The 10,480-nt window shown below is 37.3% G+C and overlaps 1 long non-coding RNA gene across 2 annotated transcripts in view; it reads right to left on the reverse strand.

Moving 5' to 3' along the window:
* LOC118598151 overlaps positions 1-10,480 on the reverse strand; it is a 25,046-nt gene that overhangs the window by 4,056 nt on the left and 10,510 nt on the right. For both annotated transcript variants that reach the window (XR_004947263.1, XR_004947264.1), the window contains exon 5: positions 6,846-6,952. This is a non-coding gene — a long non-coding RNA (uncharacterized LOC118598151). The remainder of the gene's footprint in view (positions 1-6,845; positions 6,953-10,480) is intronic.

The raw sequence follows: 10,480 nt of genomic DNA on the forward strand, positions 1-10,480 counted from the left end.
AATGTACTCAGGGGGAGAGCGCCCGGCCATCCCCACGCCAAGACCCCCCACCGGGGCAGCAGCTGCAGCCAACATGCTAGCCACTTTAGCTAATTATTTAACTTGAAGTTTTTTTCTGTTTTTAGGCTTTCTTGGAGTTTAGCTATTTTTTCCGTCTATATGCTAGCTGTTTTAGCTAATTTTGGCTTTTTTTGTTTGTTTTCTTGGGCTTTTTTGGAGTTTAGCTAATATGTCATGCTAGCTGCTTTAGCTAAATATTCAACTTTAGCTTTTTTTCTGTTTTTCTTTTTAGGCTGTTTGGCTATTTTTCCAGCAATATGCTAGCTGTTTTGGCTAATTTGGGCTTTTTTAAAAAAAAAAAAAGGTTTTAAGCCTATTTTGGAGTTTAGTATCTACACACTGTGTTAGCTAATTTAGGCCTGTTCGGTTTTTTAGGTTATTTTGAAGTTATTTTTTCAGCTACACACTACAAGGTTTCTTTCTTTTTTTTTTTTTTGCTTGTTTTTAAGAATAATTTGGCATTAATTTCATATTTTAGCTGGCTGTCAGCCTCAGGGTTTTCAGCTATCAATTTCAGCATCTTTATCTATCAGCACTAGCATCTTCAGCGGCCAAATTCTGCGTAAAGCATTCACACTAGCATTATTGGAGGTAATGCTATATGTCTAGTTCATTATTATGTTAAAAAGTTACATTATTAAAGTTTTAAAAATATAGTTTTAGTGTGTTCAATAAATGTTTATACTGTTCGGCTCACGACCTAAGGTGTGTTTTGGATTTTGGCCCCTTGTATGATTGAGTTTCACACCCCTGATTTAGAGAATAATATAATTTTAAGAACTGTAAAGAATTACATTTTCAAGCATCATTCATGAACTTTAAAGCAATATTTCTGTAATCAACTGTTATAACCGTATGTCATTTTTAATTTGAAAAAAAAAATTGAAGAAGATGTGAATGCAGGTCAAACACTTTTAAGTGCACCACAAAGAGGTGGTTGAAGCAGAATGCTTTTAGTTCTGATGTGCATCCACTAAAACGCCGCGCTGCTTCATGGAAGCATGAACTGTAAACTAAAAGCACTAAATGTGCCTGTGTGAAAAAAAAATGCTCAAACTGTTGCTTTTGACCCTTTCTGTCAGAGCTGTGTCAGGACAAAAAAACTGAAATGTAAGAGGTTATGGGCAGGCTGGTACAAATCTACAATTTAAAAGGAAAAACAGGAAAAACCTACATCAACTACATTAGTGAACAAAAAGCCTCCACAAAAGCCAGAATCAGCTATACTCTAATAATAAACCGTGTCCACTGATGTGTAAAAAAAATCGCAGAGAGCTGCTTAGAACGGCATGACTTTGTGGTGGCAGAGGTGACGGCGAAACAAGTGACAGGTGTGGCAATTAACAGGAGCAGGTGATAATGATCAGCAGGGAGGGCAAGAGCGAACGAGCAGAAAATCGGGCAAACTTCAGCCGCGATAACACAAAAATACACCGAATTCTCTTTCCAAAAGGAAAAAAAGAGCTAAAGATATGTGGTAAGTACTAACAAATCAGATGCAGGTTTACACAAATGTATGCTACAAAATAAATCTGTACAATCAAACTGATAGTTAAGATTTATGATTTTTTTTAGAACAGAGTTCATATTATCATAAAGTCACATCAAAATTGTGTAAAAAAAACCTGAAATAAAGGTAATTTGTAATGCAGACTGACAGCCAACTTATTAAATCATTTTTATATATAACACAAAGTTTTATACATTTTTAACCTCAAAAACCAAAATAAAATACACAAACTGTAAAGTAATATAAGGAGATGCTATGAAATAAATAAAAGTTCTGTTTGTATTCAAGACCCACTCGATGTTTTTAACATGTTCTTGTGGCATTTTATGATTTCTGAGTATTTCTTTATTCAAATTGTTGTTAATCAGGTGGTAAAAAGAATAAGAGAGCTTATTTGCGATGTAGAAAATTCTCAAGTAAAATCCTCACAAGCCCCCTGCTGCATTCTGGAATGGTATGAGAAAGAAGGGGCGGGGTTACTCCTCGTCAATGGTCCAACCCACCACCCAGGGGCGAATTTGTAATGAATGACTGGTGCACCACAGAAACCATTTCCTAGAAAAATACTTTTTTTATTATTATTTTTGCTAAAAATGGCATACAATAATGAAACAACTCTGGGCACAATTTTAATATAAATCACAAAATGATTAATTTTTAAAAATAGCATCTGGGTCTGAATGACCCAACATCTGTCATGACTCAATCAGATGTCAGGTCATGCGGACCCAACATCTGGGTCTCCATGACCCAGATGTTGGGCCTGCATGACTCAACACAAAGTGGCCCAACGTCTGGGTCTGTATGACCCAGATGTTGGGTCATACGGACCCAGGTGTTGAGTTGGCATGACCCAACATCTTATTGGGTCATGCCAGATATTGGGTCATGTTGACCCAGGATTTGAGTCAGCATGACCCAACATCTTTTTGGGCCACGCCAGATATTGGGTTATGCAAAAACAGAAGCTGGGCCTGCATGACCCAACACAAAGTGGCTCAACATCTGGGTCTGTATGACCCAGATGTTGGGTCAAAAGTGGCCCAACTGCCGACTCATACGGAACCAGGTGTTGAAGTCTGCATGACCCAACATCTGGATCTCCGTGACCTACATGTTGGGTCATGGAGACCCAGATATTGGGTCATGTGGACCCAGCACCTGTCAATAACATAGATCAGAAATAAAGTAATGCTTGTGTTCAGGATTCACTCTTCAAATCAAAGATGTTTTCTGGATAGTCAAACTGAATCTTTTTGGTAGAACATTTAGAGAAATCAACACCATTGTTAGTTTTTATTTTGGGATCAGCCATTACTCTTCACATGTGCAAAAACAGCTTTGAAACTTCCTACAGCCACATTTTGGTGGAGATATAAAAAGTAATCCCAGCTGACTCCCTCCTCACAGCATCACATTTAATGACCAACCATGTCCAGGCATCTCTTTCTTTATTTTATGTATATTTTTATTTATATTTTTCTCGTCTTCTTCTATGTGTTTCTCTAGTTGGATTCACACTCTAAATGAACTGCACCAAAAAAAAAAAAAAACAGAAGCCCTTATTTTTTAAATAAACTGTATCTTAAATCATATGACATCTCATGTCTTACTACTGAAATTACTCAGCATTTTGCCACATCATTAAAAAAAAAAAAAAAAAAACTGAAAACAGCCTCTGCGCACTTTGAATTGGAGCGCAGACGAATAACACATATTTTCTCTTTGAGAGAAATTGCTTCTCTTCGAGTTAAAAGTAGCATCCATCCTGGCAACAGAAGCTTGTGCAAGCCATTCTTCTCTCTATTTATCGATCGGTTGTAAACAAACAAAAATAGTTCACACCACCACCCACAGTATTAGTGTGTGTAGAATAGCGGCACTCCTTTATGGGCACAGAACCTACAGAGTAATGAAAAGAAATCATTATGGAAGTTAGTTGAGGCCATTAACTCCTGGTTCCCAGCCATTTACCATTTATGTCAGTTCTTGGAGAGTGATCTCATAATCTGGACCAGCTTTCTATTCCAGACTAGAGTCTTTTAATAAGATCTCTGCCTTCCATGCATGAGAATCAGTAACAGGAGCGGCATCGCTTGCATGGCTCCTCATCTCACTCTGATCAATATTATTAATTCTTCCTCTCTGCTCCTGTGCTGCATGCAGCTTTCTCCAAGTTGAAAAAGAAGATGAGCGGGGGGGGGGTGCATCCACATCTTTTTGCTGGAGATAGCGAGATCTGACAAAAACCCTCTTGACTCTCTCCTGCAGAAAGGAGCTTAACCCTGATCTCCTCTCCTGCAGCACTAAAATCACACTCTCTAAGCATCTTCTCCTCAATTGCTTTGATTGTGGTTTTAAGTTCTTTTCTTTTTAAGTACTTTTCTTTAACGGCAGCCGCCATATTTCAGGTATGCTGTTGACAAAAGACATAGACTTAAACTTTATCAAGTTCTTAGCGCAGCTTTGGGGAACAAAAATTGCTTTTTTCTGATCTTCTTGTGTGCAGAAAATCATATAATTTATGCAATAAATACAGTTTTATCTGGAATATAGAAAAAAATTTCTAACAGTTGAATAATTATTTTTGAGCTTGTAAAATGTAAACCCATCAGAATTTTGTGCTAATATAAACCTTTGCAAACTAATCAAGCCACAACTTGGACAAAATTGGTAAATATTCTTTAAAAAAACACCAAGTTTTTGGGTTTCTTGCCTCATTTTTTCCCCTTATAAATAATTTATTTTCCACCCGTCTGGCTCCGGTTTCCTGCTGTTGAGGATACAAAACTGTAACACCTCAAGCTTCAGTGGACAGGTAAACATTTTATGTTTTACACCTTTATATTAAAACATATTTTCGTTTATCCTGATTTTTCACAAGTCCTTAAAAATCCACCCTCGTGCTTTTTCTTGATGAATGCAGTATAACTCTAAAGTTGAATTTTGAAATTGGGTTTCACCATTACAATTCTAGCTTAAAAATGCTCAAAATAAATGAAACTACTGCTGCCACAAATTATTGTTTTAATAGTTGATTAATCATCAATTATTTTTTCTGATTCGTCGATCAATCGGGTCATGAGCAAACTGGATTTAAAGCATACATCTCGACAATCATTAGTTTTAAACTAACTGAAAACTAGATATATAGCATTAACGCTAGTGTGAATGCTGTAAGCTGAATTCGACCGCTGAAGATGCTGAAATTGATGCTAAAAACGCTGAAGCTGATAGCTGAAATTGCCAAAACTAATAGCTGAAAACGCTGAAGCTGATTGCCAGCTAAAATATTTGTTAAATGCCAATATGTGTACAAAATTGGATAAAAGCCTGTTAGCCAAAACAGCTAGCATGCAGTTGAAATATAAGCTAAACTCCAAAATAGCCTAAAACTGAAATAAAGCCTAAATGAGCCAAAATAGCTAGCATGTTGCTTAAATATTAGCCAAACACCAAAATAGCCTAAAAACATAATTAAATGAGCCAAAATAGCTAACATGCGGCTGAAATATTAGCTAAACTCCAAAATAGGCTAAAAACTAAAATAAATCCTGAATTAGCCAAAATAGCTAGCATGTTGTTAAATATCAGCTAAACTCTAAAATTGCCTAAAAACTAAAAAAAAAATTAAAAAATAAACCACAACAGCTCGCAAGCAGCTGAAATATTAGTTAAACTCCAAAATACACCAAAAAACATGAAAAAAGCCAGAATTAGCAAAAATAGCTAGCATGTAGCTAAAATATTAGCTAAACTCCAAAGTAGCCTAAAAAGCTGATAAAAAAAACTGAATTAGCCAAAAAAAGCTAACTGAAATATTAGCCAAAAACCAAAATAGCCTTAAAAAGTTAAAAAAAAATTAGCCAAAATAGCTAGCATGCAGCTGAAATATTTGCTAAACTCCAGAATAGCCCAACAAACAAAAAAAGCCAGGATTAGCCAAGATAGCTAGCATGTAGCTAAAATATTAGCTAAACTCCAAAGTAGCCTAAAAAGCTGATTTAAAAAAAAAATGAATAACCCAAAATATCCAACAGTTAGGTGAAATATTGGCCAAAAACCAAAATAGCCTAAAAAAACTAAAAAAAAAAAAATCAGCCAAAATAGCTAGCATGTAGCTGAAATATTAGCCTAAAAAAACCCAAATAAATGCCAAAATAGTCAAATGCTAGGATAATTCCATTATTACTTTCAACTTTACCACACTCTGACCCCAAATAACATAAAGTAACGACTACTCAAGTATTAAATTTGTCATCGACTATTAAAAAGAATTTCCTCCACAGTGACACTTCTGTCCAGCAGGATTCTGCTTTTCCTTTTCCTGGAGAGATGGAATCTCTGAGGTCGCCCTTATTTATTCACTTACCCAACAACAACCACATATACACATGGAATTCATCCACTAGTCCTCAACAAGGTTTTGTTTTCTCTGGATTTTATAGTGGCTTAGAGGGCAGCATTTTTCTGCAGGGTGGATTTTCCAAAGGACTTGCTATAAATAATGCAAAACCTCCATAACCAGCATTCTGTGCATTCAAACCTCAACACGGATTTATGGCCAAAAAGCTGGACTTCCGACTGACAGGTAGAGAGAATTGTAAAAAATATAGCCTTTTCGCTCAAGAATCAAGTCAAATTATAACCTTCCATTGTTATTTAGCTTTTAAAACTACTAATTTTCCTCCAAACAACCGCTTCTTAACCTCTCAAGCGTTTCTACTCATTATATTTTTGGTTTTGGCAGCATGCAAAAAAATAAATAAAAACATCCCACCTTTAAGAGGCACTTTGAGTTGTTTTTAGCAAATCCTTCACAAGACCGTTTGGTAATTTTTAAATCAGTGTGTCACACGGTATTATACAGCAAAAATAAAAAAATATTCATATTTGTGAAAATGCCATTCTTGGGGAAATATTGTGCAAAAGAGTCTGCCACCACCTTCTGAATCTTTTGATAGTAAAAACTGACGTTAAATCCTTTTTACCAAAGCCTGGAGAGCTATTAGAGCATGACTCCTGGGAGATGAGCAGGACAAAAACACTGCGCCTCTACCTTTACGGAAGGTAGGAACAGTAACAGGCTATTTTCACTCTGACACGCCGTGTTAGTCGTGCCAGCTTTTGCCTGTGTGCAACTCCTGTGTGATATCTGTTGGGGACATTTTGTTTCTAGTCACAGCAGCTGATCCCCTGATTGAAAACACTGAATGCTGAGAGGGTTTTATCCCCGTGTGGAGTTTCTGATCCTGGGTGTCTGAGTCATTCTCACCCCGAGCTGAAACAGTTGATCCCTGGATCTGTGTGGAAACAGAGTGGATTTCAGCCGCAAGATGGAAGCGGGAAAGTTGGGAGATCTCAGCCTGACACCACGCTGCACTGGGAAATAAATAGAAGTGTTTTGGGTCCAAAAGGTCTTTAGTAGCTGTTTAGGCAACAAAACAAAAACATTTTTAGAATATTTCTGAGATTAAACACCATTATAAAAGAGCAGAAAAATATGTATTGTCCTAAACATCGTCTTAAACAACAAAAAAATGTAGATTAACTTCCTTAGCAATTTTCAAATCACTTAAAAGTTCATGAAAATACAGATTTTTGCTCTACAATATTGTTTGTTTTATATGACAGTATATGAGAACTGGACTAAGTCACCCCTCCTTCCTGGTGTTCCAAACAGGAAGTATCTGCTGGCTCCAAACAGCTATTATTCAGTCATTATATATGTCAGAATAACCAAACTTACTTTGCTACCTTTTTTTAAACATGTTTTTGCTTATTTTAATCATTTTTGTTCTATTTTCTCAGTAAACTGACTAATCAGACGCCAGTGGCCCCAAACAACAAGATGCTGGAAGTTTATAATCGTTAGTCAGGTGTGAATGTCTAAAAGGGGTGGGGCCTGTCCACACACACTCAGATGTCACAAACATACCTGTTGGCTCCAAATGTCTTCACATACAACCCACCTACTTATGCGTACAAACCAACACTGGTCATCCCCACACCAGGAGGCAGTGGCAGTAGCCAGGACCCCCTGGCACTCACACAGTAGAGCTGATGGAAGAAATTCGCCAGCCGGGTGATCCCGTCGAGCACCCAGACCAGGATGCAAGGACGCCATTGCCAGAAAACAAGGAGGCATGGGAGCACAGAGAGTGCAGGCTCCAACCCAACCAGAAGAGCACGCCCCCCTGCGCTCGCCAGGAGGCCCAGGGTGGGTCCCCAGCCCAAGACAAGCAACCGAGGAGTTCTGAGCATCACCCCAACTCCAGACACAAGCAAGGGTTCCCCCTGCGCCCATAATCAAGGTAACCACCTGCCCGGTCCTGGGGCAGGGGCCACACACCGCCACCTAGGAAAGGGAGAGAAGCGGGGGTCCCCGAAGAATGTTGTAGACATAGGTTGTGTCTAAATCCACCCCCCTAATCACTATATAATGCGTTCGCTATTTTCTAGTGCTGTCTGAATCTACCAATTCCAAATCAAGTGCACTCGAAATTTCCCAGAAGGCTTTGCGTAAAACTAGCGTGCATCGATGCTTACTAGATTAGCAAATATAGACCACAATGCATTGCAGTCAAGTAATTTTGAACAAAAAGTAAATGTATTTAAATGTAATATTTGAATAAACCATCCACATTTACACCATCAGAAGAGTGGAGTCAGGAATACTCATCGTGAAATGTTCATATTTATTCGATTTTCACTTTGTGAAATCGGTGACGTCATAGAAAAAACAAAAGAAAAGTAGTGAACATCGGGTTTGAATTACTTTTAAAATCCAGAACACTATATAGTCCCACACTATATATATTTTTTTGTAGTTAGGGGTTGGGGGGAATTCTGACACAACCACAATGTAAGCCATTTTTTAGGTGATGTCACACTCTGTCCAGTTCTCATATACTGTCAATGTGTTTTACTGTACATGCACAAGTTCAAAAATATGTAAGCAATTCTCATAGATTAGCTTGGTTCTGTTAATTACCGACCAAAAACTGCTTTTAGAACTAGAACTGGTTTTACAAATTGATCAATATTCCAATAGAAATCCAATATAACTGTGAATTTCTGACTCAAAAATAAAATCAGTTCAGTTTTTTTATGTTCATTCCACTCAATAAAATTTTATCTAGAGCTAAAATCTGTTATACAGAACTCATGTCTTCTCCTAAGCTGGATTGGCATGAACCAGTAACTCTAGAAACTTTCTGATATTTTCTTAATACATCCATTTTCTCCTTACATCTCTGTCTGACCCTCCACTTACTCCTGTGCAAAGGATCAAAACATTGAGACGTCTTTGCAGAAATAAAAGATTATTGGAGGAATTCCTGCAACAGAATGCAACGCCTTGCGAGTTCCTTACTGGCTATCCAGTTTCTCTCTCTACAGGCAGGTCCTTGGCATCGGAAAACCCGTCGGGGAGAGTCACTTTTTGCAAGGATTGCCAACATTGCCAAGATTTTTGTTTGAAGGCCAAACTATGTGGGCAGACAGATGCATCTGTTCGCATTCTGTGTATTCCTCTCTTTCAAATTTTATCTCCCTTCCTCACCATCTCTTTCTCTGTCGGCTTCACGCACGTGCACACACACACAAACACACACACTGGAGGTTGTTTCCTCATCGTTCACACTGAGAAATGCCCTGTAAGGACATCCTTATCCTACAAACCAGACTCTGCTGGGTGCTCTGTAATAACAGCTCCAGCCGTCCACCATCCAATCAGTCTGACTCTCTGCTGAGTGCATGTGGGTTTGTGTGTGTGTTAGTGTTTGTGTGTGAGTGCTAGAGAATATGTATGAAGTTGTTTCCCCCCTAAAATCTGTAACCACAAAGCACAGGAAGCATTTGTTTTCCCAACAAAAACAGAGATAAACACATAAAAAAGTATCTTTTATACAGATTTAGGAGCCAAATACAATTATCCTATTTATTTCTGACAGTTTCAAGATCTATCTACAGTAATATATATATATATATATATATATATATATATATATATATATATACCCACATATAGTATGAGTACAATGTGGGCAGAAAGTGGTGGATTATACCCTGGAGAAGTATAAGACTTTATGGATATTTGACTTTTTATTAGACTGGAGAAGTGGGTCAGCCTTTCACTCCATGTGAAAGTGCTGTGAACTTAAACTGACTTATTTTAAACTTTAAGCCAGTCAATTTAAGACAAATGTTTCTCTAAATCAGGAGTCCCCAAACTGTTTCTTGTGAGGGCCAAATAACTGTTTTCTTCTCTGATTGGGGGGCCGGGACTGGTTCGTAGGCTAACAAAAAAATTTAACAATCACAGCCTAATATGTGTGTGTGTGTGTGTGTGTGTATATATATATTAGTATGTAGTATAGAGTAATTCAATTTAAATTTTAACCCTAAAACAATTAATTAGATTATATATTTATAAGTAGTATAAGTATAATATTGTGTTGTATATAGTATTGTAAATTGTGTCATATTGTACATCTTTCTTCACTCACATGTACTGGTGTCTACTGGTTTGACAACATCAATCCTTAAATCCTTGAATCCTAAACGTAAACATTTATGTCTTTCCAGAAAGCCAAACAGAGCCAAATTTTTAATAATTAAATTCTGTAGTCTTCACAGAAAAAAAAAAAAAATACTAAAACATTTTAAAAATTAACCCAATAAATGGTCTATCCTCTCCCATCACAGTTCAGACTGCAGAAGGGCGGAATAAAAAATCACGTTCTATGTGTGTCTAGACTGGCCAGATTGAGAAAAAATATGTACTATGCGTCTGACAGTGTTTCGCTGGCCGGGCCAAATCCGCGGGCTGTAGTTTGGTCTCTAAATTATCCAATTCTAGTTGTTATAATATGAACGATTCTCTGAAGCTCCTATGTAAATATATAG

The sequence above is a fragment of the Oryzias melastigma genome, linkage group LG24 (assembly GCF_002922805.2).
Source record: "Oryzias melastigma strain HK-1 linkage group LG24, ASM292280v2, whole genome shotgun sequence".
NCBI classification, from domain to species: Eukaryota; Metazoa; Chordata; class Actinopteri; order Beloniformes; family Adrianichthyidae; genus Oryzias; species Oryzias melastigma.